Below are 14,109 nucleotides of genomic sequence, written 5' to 3'. Positions count from 1 at the left end.
GCCCCTCAGTGACACAAGGATTCACAGGATGAGTTAACAGGAGGCTGATCTGGCTGTGCTGATTTAAGAAATTACTGACTACACCTCTTTGTCCCTCCCATCTGCCAGAGGGTACTGTCCTTGGATGAGGAGTGGCAGAAGAAAATGCAGGCATCTGACTCACCTACCCCGCTGTCCTTACTAGTGGTTAGAGCTAATTGCCACACTACCCACGGAAACAGGCAGGGCTCCGTCTCCTCTCCCTCAGGCTGTGACAACTTCCAGCAGAAGGGTAGAGCGACTAGCCAGAGCAGTGATGTATTAAACAGCAACATCTTAATTCTACCTATCTACCCTGCATAGTTAGTTTTGCAAAGATTATAAGACAGTAAAATACATCAGCCCAGACTGCCAGACAAAGCCCTATATCTACGTAGCTCGTCATTTCCTGCATTCTTGTTCCTCTTACTTTCTCTTCCATCTGTCCCCGGCTCTCCTCATCTACCCCTTGTCTTACCTTAGTGCCTGTTCTGAACAGGCTATCATCTGCCACTCATGTCTCACAAGCTACCATTATAAGTCTGAAAACAGTCCTGACAGCCAGCTGCAAGTGGATATATTTATATTCCACTATATCAGGAATTCTCTGCACATCAACAATACATCTTATACATTTGACTTGCACAGAACAGTGTGTGCATTACTCAGTCCTCCCAATAGGAGCCTACATTTTCATCAGCTCAGTTTGTTCTGTCCCTAGATTTCCTTTACTTCATTTCATCTCCAACATTCACGGCATATTCTGGCTCCATTTTCATGTGCCATTTCTCATACTCTTCATACTCTCTACATTGGATATTAGCTCCAGTCCCATGTCTCCTCACACCTTCCTGTCCAGCCTTATATAAATTTGAAAAATATCTGGTTTGATCTTCATGGGAACTGATACCATCTTTCCTAGAATAAACTTCATTTTTATATAACAGGATTACAAGAAAGTAACCAGCTTGTCATGGCTGAAAGCAGTTCCACTTAAATCATAAAACTCTCTGGAGACTGCAACCATTAAAATAAGAAAGAAATCAGAAGTTTGACACCTATAATCTTGTAACTGCAGGAGTCTCCATGTATTTTGTGCTTTATTTTCAAATCCGCTAAGTACTATGAATTGGCAATAGTACAAATGTTCGGAGACTCACTGATGGCATTTCTAATCAATTCAGTGAGTAATGACTGCAAATTTCTATGAAGCAATTGACTTACAAAGAAGAAGGGGAAAAAATGCTTGCTATTCTGTCCCAGATACTGAACCTGCATGAAAGAAACGGGAGGAGAATAGGAGCCCCTTCCCCTGCCATTTCACTTTCTGTTTCATAAAGGAGAGAAGTGTATCTCTGAATGTATACTTGAAAAGGAGAAGCAGCAGAGGTGCATATACCCAAGTGACCTGCTTTCATTACCTGCAGATCTTGATCGATTCACTTCCCGCCAGTTTTAGTCTCCAACACAAAATTTACACAAAATATCAAAAAGATCTTTCTTTCAGCAACCTTAGGCTTGAGTTTCATAGCAACCTATCTTCTACTGCAGAAACCTATCATTTTTAGACAATTTACAGAAAATACCTCACCATTTCCTACCTGAGTAGGATAATTGTGTGGGGTTAGGGTAGGCCTAATGTCTTTGGTTTTGAAAAGCAGGATGTCCTGCATTTCAGAGCAAGAGCACAGAAATAAAGGAGTGTCTAGCCATTTGTTTGCTAAGCAGGGCAGAAATGTGAAGAAAGAGTCTCTCCTTGCTGTTAACTTCCTTGTCCAACGACTAACCTCGTGTTGAGGTCAATGGAAAGGCTTCACTGATATTAGCTGGAGTTGGCTTATACAGGAAAAAACAAGGAATGAAACTAGATTTTGCTCCCTCCACTAAAACTGTGGCCTATATCCCAAAAATATGCATAACCATTTATGTCCAAGTCCCAGAAATGCTTGATATAAATAAAAACATCAACTCAGATGTTGTAAAGACATAACTGATTATCAACATGAATGATAAATAATCTTCAAAATTTGATACAAGTTATAAGGAAATTATAAATAATATTTAAGTAGGATTTAGATAGGATGTCGAAAAATTACATACGGAAACGAAAAGGTTAAGGCAACATAAAGGAGTAGGAAGAAGAAAAGAATGGACAATGGTATGCCATACACACACATATATATGCCATATATTATATTTATATGCTGTGGAATGTCAAACTAATAGAGAAGAGATATGGGTCAAGCACAGAAGACAGTGAAATTTCCAATAATGGAAATTTCTCCAGTTGTCGATCAATTTCTAAACACCAGTACAGCTACAAGAATGCAAATCTCAAGTGTAAATAACAAACACACCAATATTTGCACTTCGGGAACTCTCTCCTGCTTGCTGAACAAGTAAGGTTTACAAGAGCAAACAGTAACTTTCCCTATTATTATCTGGAATATACAGTGCAGCTGTATCAGTGACCACTCATCAGTTATTCAAATCAAGGTAGAAATGGCTATATTTCTTGTTGACAGAAAAAGTATGTAGCTTTTTGTTTCTTGAAAGGGTGACCTTCTTCTTGCTGCTATTTCCTGCTTCCATTCATTCCAAGAGGAAGGGGTTTGGTCTGCCAGTGACGCTAACGGTTTTCTTATTATTTTTTTTTCAGCCTAGAGGTCTGCAAGTAGTACTTTGTACTAAATCCAAGTAACCTGGAAAATGCTTTATGTGAATACCAGCTTGGTATAAGAAAGCAAGAAACGATCTTAATTTAATATTTTAAATGGATTGGAGTTTTGTGTAGGTGGAAGAAGATCATTACAGAAAGGAGTGCTACACAGACTAATATATAAATAGCTCTTGCTGGGAGCAGAACAATAGCTCTGTTTCTTCTCTCAGAGCACAGATACAATTAGTTAGAGGATATTGCATTCTTTAGAAATTTTTGGCATCCAATAGAAAAAAACAATTGCATTTCAAAACAAAATATTGTATTTGAAAATCATTTCCCCTTTTAATTACCTGCCAAGACTTTCAGTCTTTCCCCTGCAAATGAACACATCCCTTGTACTTGAGCACAATGCTTTCCCACACTGCTGGGTGGCTGTGAGGTCACCAATTCCTGCTGCTGCAACTCACGATCCTGAACTGGGGTCTTGGCAGGAAAGTAACTGCTTTCCACATACATTGTTAAAAATACATATGGTTCTGTAATGTTTCCATCTACCAGTATGTGCACTTCACTGATTTAACTCCTATACTTTTACTGTCACAGAATAACTACATCCTTCTGCCCTATAAATGCTGAGACAAAGCCAGCATATTCATGTTCGAGGCAGGAAATCTCAGTCCCCTGACGGCACTGTATTCCTATTGCTGTCTCTGTAATCTAACGGCTGATGCAGATTTCATCAGGTCATCCAGTGGCGACAATTCATGCCGGGGAACTTGGGCGTACTCCATTCTCGCTGTCTTCAAGAACAGACCTATCGTATTTGCCAGCCAATCCGTTTCAAAACTAGTTTAAAATATTAATAATCATGGTTAGCTAGATGGAAATATGATTGATTGCTACTTATTCCACTAAATAATAATAAAAAAATCAATAGCTATAGTTATAAAACCAGACTTGTGGGATAAATTAATCAAAATCAGTTCCTACACTTCAGACCTATGTCTGTCACTGTCTTGGTTTTGTACTGTCTTTTGCACAGACATGAAAATCTTCCTCTGAGGGCACCAGATAGTGGTAACATACAAAGACCAGATCATAGAATGACAGAATGACTTGGGTTGGAAGGGACCTCAAAGATCATCTAGTTCCAGATGGAGATCAGGTATTAATTATGTTGTTACAGACTCTTCCCTGTGAACAACTCATTATTCTCCCCAGTACAAGTGGAAAACCTTAAGATATTCCTATTGCATGACAACTACTGTTCATGCCTTATTCTTTGGATGGTTCATCCTAACCACTCATTTCTTAGTTTCTTGTCATAATTATTTTTTGTCATAACTGAAGTACCAATGGCAGACATTAATGTGTATAAACTAATATAAGCACAGCAGAAGTACTACTGTCTTTCTAATATTTTTGGTACTTGAAAACAAAGCACAACTTCATAAAGTTCCAGCCCGCCTTGTCCCCTGTACCTCATTTATGGAAGATAATTTACTTGGGTGTGCTGCAATGGGTGCACTTGCTGCTGTGCTGCCTCAAGAACTTGTTTTACAGTTCATGTATATACTAACAAACTTGCATACAATCATTTATAATGATATTACTTACCCCAAATAGCCTTCAAATTGAATAAGATAAAACAAACACAGATCATCTCGTTAGCATTCACAGATGAGAAGAACTGGTAGGTCTAGCAAGAACTGGTAGGTCCTGAGCTTTAAAGGAGATCTGTAAGGGATATCTTTGCATTGCCAGGAAGTTCAAAGCTTGAATGTCTGCCTTCTCCGTGCTATTAAAAATCCCACAAGTTTTGCAAAGGTAAGGCTGCTATCCTATGTCTTCAGCAGGAAGAGCTCAGTAATCATGTTTTGTCTCTGTAAACTTGAAGTGTGTTTCTGAGTCATATTTACTGTTTTTTATCCTCAGCTGATTCCACCAAAAGTGTACGTCAACATGAGCAAAGTGAGTTTGTATGCACGTAAGGAGTGGATTGATGCTTGCATTCCTTTTTAGGCCAGAGAGCGAGTTACTTCTGTTTACTGGGAAACATCTTCGTCAGTGTTCTGGTTCGTTTGCTCTGCTGGAAGGTTGCAACTGAGCTGGAAGCGGAGGAATTTCTAGCTGGCGCCGCTCCGGCAAGCACAGCTCCCACTTGGCCCTGCTGTGGAGAAGGACTGGCTAGAATAAGCTGCACATGCAGCTCCTCAAGATCAGCTGCTGCAAATTTTGCTGCTGCAAATTAAGATACACTCTGGGCTCCACCTCAGCACAGACCTGCCTGCAAAGCAAAAGAGCTGTAAGCCTCCCTCGGTGTGTACAGGAACATAAAAGTCCTGTCAGGTCTCCTTAAGGAGACCACGATTTGGCCTTGCGTATTCAGTCAGTAGCTGGGGTCCGTGAGAGGACTGGCGGTCTGTTTGGACAGAAGGCCCCGTGGTTGAGTCAGTGAACTTTGGCCAACAAAATATGAGAATAACCAAGCAGGCAGAAAGAATCAGGTGACCAAATGGATGAAACGGAAAATGACCAAAAGGAAAAAAGAAACAAAAAACCGCAGTCAGACAAATTGTGCCCTATGTGTACCTATGACCTGGTACTTGAAGTTCAAACACACATCACTAAAATCACAGTGGATTCAGACTTGCTGTTATGTTTTGTTCTTCGTGTGGTGGAAACATGGCAACAATAGATAGAGTGGAATAAATGGCCCATAGGGCTAGTTTTTATCTCTAAGGTCATGTTGGGTAGCACAGAAAGCTTAAGAAATGTAGGGACAGCAAGGGCTAAGAAGTGAGGGAATGCAAGCTGGATCATTTTGAAGGGAAAATGGTTGTAAATGGACGAGCAGGAGGGAAGCGCGGTTGTCTGGAAGAGTGAGCACAGAGGTTCGTGGTGGTATGGGGACCACGGATGTAGGAGACAAAGGGAAGAAAATACCACGGGATGAACACGGAAAGGATGTTTTTGTAGCTCCCAAGTGCGAAATCAATCCGCAAAAGCTCCACGGCTTCCCTTAACTCCAGTTATTGACTTGGCGGCCGGGGGGGAGCTGCTACCTCAGAGGTGGGCTCGGTCGCCCCGCAGACCCAAGCCGAAACACGGCCAGGAGCCGCCACACCTGAGGCGACCAAACCCGGCCGGGGCGGGGACCCCGTCCGGCGGGGGCGGGCGGCCGGGCAAGCCGGACCCCCCTGGGCCGCCCGGGGCCGTTTCCCGAGCCGCTAGGTGTCGCCGGCGGCCGGGCCTCCCCCCCGGCCCCTCCTGCGCTCGGGCTGCCGGCGGGGCTGGCTCAGCGCGGGCGGGCGGAGGCGGCGGCAGCCCGCAGCGGAGAGGCGCAGCCCGGCTCGGCTCGGCTCGGCGCCGCGCAGCTCCCTGCCTGGCCCTGCCCTGCCCGGCTCGGCCGAGGCCGCCCGCTCCGCTCCGCTCCGCTCCCGGCACCGCTCGGTGCCCGGCTCCCGAGCACGGCCCGCGGCCGCTCGGCGGCGAGGCGACGGCGGCGGGGGCAGCAGCAGCAGCAGCAGCAGCCATGTTGGAGCGGGGAATCCAGTGACTGGCCTCGGGGAGGCGGCGCGGCCGGCGGCGAACGGGGGGGAGGCGGGAGGGGGGCGGCTCGGCTCCCGGCGGCGGCGGCGGAGTCCGGACACCGCTCCCGGGCGGAGCAGGGGAAGGAGAAAGGGGGCAGAGGAACCGGCCCCGGCCCCGCGGAGCCCCGGCGCTGCTGGTGAGTTGGGGCCGCGCATTGTCTGCCCTGCCCGGGCTGCCGGAGCGGCGCCTCGGCCTGCGAGTGCGCGGCGGGGACGGGGGCACCGCGGGGAGCGGGCGGGGAGCGGGCACCGAGCCCCCGGCAGCGCCGAGCGGGTGCCCGGGGAGCCCCCGGGGCCGGGGAGGGCTGCGGGGGGGGCTCCGCTGCCCGCCGGGGCTGCGCCGCTCTCCGGGGCCGTCCCGGAAAGCGAGGCCCGGGGGGGTGCTGGGGGGGGAGGGATGTGTGTGCGGTGAGCGTCCCCGCGTTTTAGTGTATTTCATTTTATTTTATTTTATTTTTCTGTAACCTTCGTTTCCCCGCCGCCCCCCTCCGCTCCAAGCCAGGCTGCTTGCTGCTGACAGCTCCCCGCCTCGCAGCCTCCGCACGGATGACACACTCGCGGCTCGCAGGGCTCCCCCCCCCCCCCCCCACACACAGACCCCAAATAACGCAGGTTTCTGTGCGGGGCACAGCACGCCCCGAAGTGACAGGATCCGCCAGCATTTGCTGACCCTGAACTTCGGTGAACTCCTTTTCTCCCTCCCCTTCCTCTCGGAGAAATGTGATGGCATGGGGCCAGGAGGAGCAAAATGGTGCTTCCCTGGCCAGGGAGGTGGAAGGGGTTGCCATTAGGTGCTGGGCATGTCAAGGAAACCTGCGCCGCTCGCTGCTCCTGCCCAGGTCTTCGCAGAGGTGGGTTAGCCTTCAGAGAGGGCTGACTCCCATCCCCTTTGTCTCGTTTCTGCGTCAGTTTCGGGAATTGACCAGAGTTGTGTTAAACTCCGGACCTTCTGGGGTGCTATTTCTAATGGTGGTTTTCGGTACTGTGAGGGGGACGGGGCTGAGGTATACCATGGCCCCAAACAACTGAATTTCAGAGGCCTCTGTTTCCTTTATTTTATTTCATTTCAGTAAGAAACTCAGGCGTCTGCTTCTTTTCCTTTTGTAATTTAGCAGATCGATAGCAACTTTCGTGTATCAATTATGGCATAGATAGGAGCAGGGGAAACCTAGTTCGACATTATTCCATTCCCTCCCCTCCTTTTTAAATTATATTAATTGAACTGGAAAGTAGGTATCCAAAGGTTAAATCCTTGGAAGACATGGGACAGAAGAAAACTTCTATGAAATTCAGCTTTGTTTTCACGATATAACTGTGTAAAAGTGATGGAGGTGATCTGGTATTGTTTGTGCTTGAAGAAATGGCCATATTGCGTTGTTGTAGCAATTCTGTGCGCTCAGTACGCGGCTCTTATTATTTATACCTGCAATTCAGTAAGCGAGGTGAGAAAGACCCGTTTTGAGTAATTAGCGCAGAAGTAACAGATACGAAAACATGAAATCATGTTTGAAATGCATAGTGAAAGATTTCCTTAAAATTGTTTATACTTGAAAGACCAAACTAAATTTACTCCTCCAACATAGAGAAATCATTCTAATGTTAACTTGGCGTTGAGAAGGCCACTTACATTTGAAAGATGAAAGCATCCTTTTTTGATGGCGTTATTTGAATGCTGCTCTGACAATAAAGAGTCTGGCTTACAGAGCCTTTATTAAGGATAGCGCAGTGAAGTTCATCCCCTGGTTTTGCATGCTGTTTGGTGCAGCCTTGTGTTTACCCAGGTTGGAATTCTGCACAAATCAGTAGGTGGGGTCTGCCTGCAGCCCTGCTGAAGAGCTTGCAAATTGGAGCCTGTGTTGTCTGAGCAAATTACAGTTTGAGAGCACAGGGTCATTTGTTTTAAGCTGGACCAAGGATGTAGTGCATTAATTGATCTTCTCAATACATAAAACACCCTTAACGTGTAGCAAAATGCTTAATGTGTTGTTCCAAATACAATTAGGTTTAGAATAACTGAAAAACAGAGCAGGGCTGTGTTTTTTCCATGAATGGCTCTGGCTTCAATTTCTGCGTAACACTGCAGTGTAAAAAAATAATATGAGATTGCTTATGACATGGATGTTAAGATATCCTGTACGCCTGTGCTATTGTTACAATACTGTTAATACTGCACAGTATTTTTTGGCTGGATTGTTAACGTATACATTCTTCTAATTTCTTAGATAACTACCTGCTGCTGGACGAATAAAAAATATATCACTAGTCTTAATAAGTTCTGGTTCAGTACTGTATATTTGAGTAAGCCAACCTAAAAAGTGCAATCAGGAAAGGCTTCATTGGTGACTGAACACTGTCTGCATTAAAACTTTCCTGAAAATTGTTCCTGCCACATTCAGTGGAAGCAGTGGATAATTTACTCACTGCTCAGCCTTTATTTATTAGCCAAGAAAACTAATCAGCTGTTTCTTTAAAAGGCGTATACTAGTTCTGTCATTACTGAGTCTGGTATCCTGGTATAATCTGGTGTGATGTGAAAATGGACATCATGACTAAAAGTCAGACTCAGTAATAATAAAGCTTTTCTAGTATATTCAGTGTTTGTAAACTTACTCAATGTTGCTTGTAATCCTTCAGTTACAGGTATCTTAAGTTCTTAGCTGTATGCTTTTTAATGCTTGCTTTGTTTTGTACAGCAAGCCCTTTGTATGTATCTAATGACTCAGCTGGACACCACTGTAATCAGTGACACTTCAGAATTTAATATAAATCACTAGTCCACAACTTCAGCATGTAAAAACTCATTTAAAATACCAAATGTTTACTCAACAATTCTATGATCTTCATTTTGTTTGTGCTGTCAAATGCTGTACTTCACATCTAAAGAACCAGCTGAAACACTATTGCTAGTGATCACTGCCTTTTTTTTGCAGTGTACCTAATTGTAGCAATGACATCTTCATTTTGAGTGTAAGAGCTGGAATTTTTTTGGTGCCAGTTCACATGCTGATATAGAGAGTATTTTACTGGGATGTTAGGGTTAAAAACATTTTATATTTAAATATTTTGATCACGAAGCAATATCTTTATGTTTTATTACCAAAAAAAAAATTGAAGAAATTTAAGACTGTGTTTTTATTTTATTTTTAATCTACGTACGAAGAGCTCTATATCCTGCTGTATGTAACTTTTGGGGCCTAGACACACTTTTCTCCATTAAGCAAGGAAGAACAGATACTGCTTTTTCCAGAAATACTGTGGAATGCTTGTTTAATCAAATGACTAGCTATAATTCTGTATCAAATACAAATCCACCCATGTGTGCTCTTAACTGACGTGGTAGATTGGTAATTCTCACTGGGTTGTTGGTTTCCTGGCCTCGTTTTCATGGACGTAGCAACTCCAGAGCTCAGCTGAGCTCGCTAACTTGAATATCGACCGACAGCAGTTTAAACCTCAAGCCTTTAACCGCTGATGCTGATAATCACAAGGAAGAAACAAAACTGAAACCTACTCTGTTTTTGCCAACTTGGAGCATAGGAACACGAAAAGAAAAACTTCTACTTCAGTTCTGTGATCCAGTTATATGGAAACTGGTGACTTTAAAGAGTGCCTCCGATAGGTTGCACCTGGCTAGCTTTTGATTCATCATATAATATCCTCTCTATATTAAAAAAAAAAAAAAAGCTGGGTTTCAGTGGAAGAACCAGTGAATGTTATTTTTGTAATTAAAACGACAGTTTAGAATAACACTGAAGTGTAGGCTTAGGCTGTGATTATGAACAGAGTGAAGAAAGAATGTAGTCTTGAATAAGTGATTTCTTGTACAAGTTTTACAGTATTTTTGCGTTTATATGTTTTTGGAAAGCATTAGCTGTTATTGAAGAAAGGCTGAAGTCAACACAGGAATACAGATTTATGTTTAGATCTTGGCCGCTTTGTGGAGTCGTGCAATTTGTGCTGCTACATGAAATTAGAAAGAGAGGTAGAAAGAGAGGTTAATTGGGTCATTTAATAGTTTCCATGGCAATGAAGAATTCTGATTTTATATTTGCTGTTGTATTTTCTGATCCATTGTGAAGTTCTCAGACAATAAAGCATTTACCACTTTTGTGGAGATTATTACACGCCAGGAATGACTGTATTATGAAATCCTTTAGACACACCAATATCTGAAATCATCATAACTCTCTGTTTCACTGGCATATTTGGGCTTTTGAGGTCTAGTGCCTGTTTTTAAAAGATTAGAAATTTCTTTCATTAGGGAACATCAGGTTCTCAGAGGGTGCGATGTACAAGCACAAGTGATAAAAAGAAAGAAAATAATGTGAGTAGCATGGTCAAAAAAATCAGAAAAAAGAAACTGTCAAATCACACTTTAATTTTTCATGTGGTGGGGCAGAGTTAGACATAATGAATTTAAGAAAAAGAAATAAGCCAACTTTATGAACATTTAAATAAATACATGCTACAAGGCCTCTGAATTTAAGGACAAATTTCTGGTTGCTCATTTCTCTAATGTTTTGAAAGTACAGTGAGTTGAAAAACACAGTTTAATCCAAGGTTTTGACTGTGACACCACCACCACCCCTTTCTGTTTTATTTTATCTTCTCTGGGACGATTACTTGTGCATATATTATGATGAACAAGGCTGTGTTATTCTACCACAACAAAGAAAAATGTCTTTTCATTTATACTCCTGGCCACGGTTCTTGCCTGTCTTTGTATTTTAGGTTGGACTTGCTAAGTATCTTGTATAAGCGAATGTTACTATGTGCTCTCTAATCATATTTCATTTAATTATAGTCTATTCCTTATAATTGCACTCCTTTCTCTGCTGCTGTTTTCAAGGCATACTAGAGTTGCATGATGGTCTCTGACTCTTAACAGCTGTACTTTGTCAGCTTCACTAAGAACACTTGCATGCTTTCAGTTTGTGTTAAAGCTGGCAAGATCATGGCTTTTTCTTTGCTCTGTGGATCAGGGCATTTTGCAGGCATGTGTCTCTTCTGATATTGTAGTGAACTTTTGTAGCACACATAGCCTACTTCCAGAAATGTCTCTTTCCAGGTGTTTTTGGCTTTCTACTCTCACTGTACTGATATCGGTATAACCTGATTTGTTTGCATTTTGTTCAGGTATCTGCAACGTGTCTTTATACAGCAATCATTAAATATCATAGTTAGTGAGGTCTGCAGTATCTGTACTAATTGTTATTCCCTAAAATTAAGATCTTTGAGAAATATGAATTGCCAAGAAAACTCATTGTCCTATTTGGGTAAAAAAAAAAGTTAGTTGTCTGCAGAATAAAGAAGCCAGCTGACTAAAACATAAAGAAGTTGAAGTTGAATTAAGTGGATGTATCAATAAGGAAAGCTAAAGACTGTGATGAGGAAAAACCACGCTGTCTCAGGCTGTGAGAAAAAGGCAGGATGTGTTTTAGGAAGAAAATAAATTTTAGCAAGGCTGTCAGTTCATTAAAATACTAAAGAAAATGGTAGCGTTTGATGATACTCAGAAGTCGTCGATGATGATCATTAAGTACTGCTATATTCGGAAGTAAAACCAGATGATAGTCATGTATAATGCTTTGCAACACTTCCTTAAAATAGCTTGGGGGTGTTAAACAACAGCCCCTGAAGTTGTGTAGTAAGAATTGTAAAATGTCGATGGGGCGCTTTCGGCTGTGCTGCTGCCGTTGATGTCTTTCAGCGTGTCTCAGAACGCTGGGAAATTCTGTAATTAGCCCAAATGAAGATTTCTTTCAGTGTTTTTTAACAGTTAGCGATAAACATAGTACTGGGTAGTGACAGAGAGGGAGGTTAAGTAGAGGAAAAGAATATTGTCGTTGAGCACAGATTTATGGAAGGCTGCTCTTGTGAGAATAACTTTCGAGTCTCCTGATAAGATTACAAACTGCGTGTGCTATAATATTGTTGGTACCGCAGACAGGCTTCTGTAAAACCTTTTAGCTGGTTGTTTCGTGACATTTTGACTGGGGGACTACAACGACAGATGAAACGTCTGCGTATGAAACGGTGTAAAACCTGGCTGATAATGGGAATCAAGTGGTTCGCTATAAATAGGGGCCGTTGCGTAACCGCGTGCGATGAGGGCTCAGCAGTGTCCAAGCAGGCTTCGGAGGGAGCTCGGTGTGCGCCGTCAGGCGTTTGCAGTAATGAAGTAAAAGAAAGTGAAAATTGCTGATGGTTTTTGGAGATCACAGAGAAGGGGGGAAACAATGGGTACTGCAGAATGGGTCATTAGCGCAGGGGGGATGCTCGCAAAAATGGCTGTTTCCTGGTTGTTTGCTTGATGTGGCGTTCATTTCAGGCTCCAAAAGATTGACTACAGCATGCTAACTATTAAAATAAATGAATGATATTTTATAATTATAACAATTCAAATGTAAGCAGTTATTAATATTAGCCTTTGGTTTTGGGATTAATTTTGTAAAGCTTCAGAGTAGTTTCTCATGCATAATACGGAGCAGATAATAAGTTCTGATCTGCATTCAGTATGTGGGCTTTAGGAAAAGCTTTTATTTATTTTGTTAAGATACAGCGTTCATAAATAATGTACGAGAGGACAAAAGTCAATTTTAAAATAATAAAATACATTTTATTAGATTTCCACTGATTTTCTGTACATCCCAAAGCTGAATTTCTGAATGTAAAATTCATAAATATTCTGCATAGGCCAAAGAAGTTGTGGCCATATATGTTTAACTGCAGAAAACTAAAACCCTTTTTCTAGGCCGCCCTTAGCTTATTGCAAGAACCACGTTCTCTGTTCTTTCTCTGTTCACGAAGATCTAGTTGTCATAAACATAAGTAGAGTGTTTAAATATGCAGGAGGGCTGTTGCTTTCTTAAGTACTACTCAGTCTTTGCCATAAATATCTTACTAAATTGTTTAAGTGTCTCCTTGCAAAAGTATCTCATAATTCACCTTATTTATATTTGCTCCGAAATCTAGGTATAAAGCTTAGGTCTTCCAGTATGATCATGGGAGACCATGCTTGGCCTTGTGCTGCCTGCAAGTACCTTCTGTTCTCCACTGAGGATTTAAACCAGCGTCAATTTGGCACACTTACTTCCACCCGCGGTTGTTCTCCCCTTGGCTGGCTGGCAGCTCTCGTCCCCAGCATCCTTTTACCAACAGGTATTTTTGTGAGCGTCTGAGGGCTGTGCTGGGGAGCCAGTGGAGGTTAAAACAGGCATTGGGGTTCAACTTCAGTTTTGTTTTTACCTAGGTAATAGTCACTTTCTGCAGAATCAATGGGAGAACAACAGTCTGTGATTATTTAATTTTATAAATATCCTGAGCAGATGGGAGAGGAAACTTCCTATTGTACAGGGAGGAAAGGAGGTCCTCAACTGCTAAATATATCGAGCATATATTCTGTATAAAAGTCTTTTTAAAATGATGTGTAAAACAGCAGCTCGGATACTTATTCTGGTACTGAATAAGAAGGGACAGTGGTAAATAGTTACTGGTAATACATATATATTATTAATTTTAAGTATGGGTACATCTTTGAGATGGGAGTTAGGAAGGGAAATAGGATTTTTTTGTTTGAAGTTGTTCATGTTGCAGGAGAGAAATCTAAGGAAAATGAAGGTAATATTTTTTCTTGAAAGAAATATTTAAAAACTGAACTACATGAGCTGAAATTGAGACATGAACCTTTTTCCAAATGTCTGCATAGACAACAACAACAACAAAGTTAATAACTGCAGTGGTCATCTTTTAAAGGGGCCCAGTAGGGCGTTTGCACAGGGCCTATGTCCTTTCTGAAGAACTGATCACCTCAGGGGACACAGGAAGAGGTCCTGG

At 42.5% G+C, this 14,109-nt stretch overlaps 1 protein-coding gene across 4 annotated transcripts in view; it reads left to right on the top strand.

Moving 5' to 3' along the window:
• Positions 1–5,982: 5,982 nt before the first annotated feature.
• The window catches only part of CDK17 (cyclin dependent kinase 17), a 96,257-nt gene continuing 88,130 nt past the window's right edge, over positions 5,983–14,109 (top strand). For 2 of the 4 annotated variants that reach the window (XM_082779492.1, XM_082779489.1), the window contains exon 1: positions 5,984–6,410. The gene's annotated coding sequence lies outside the window, so the exon portion shown is untranslated. Of the gene's footprint in view, positions 6,411–14,109 lie in introns of all 4 variants that reach the window. The other 2 variants (XM_082779490.1, XM_082779491.1) reach the window with 2 other exon arrangements.

This window comes from Aythya marila (genome assembly GCF_965140915.1).
Source record: "Aythya marila genome assembly, chromosome: 1".
Lineage (NCBI taxonomy): Eukaryota > Metazoa > Chordata > Aves > Anseriformes > Anatidae > Aythya > Aythya marila.
Note: the sequence above shows the minus strand (reverse complement) of the source record. Positions and strands in the feature narration are given on the sequence as shown.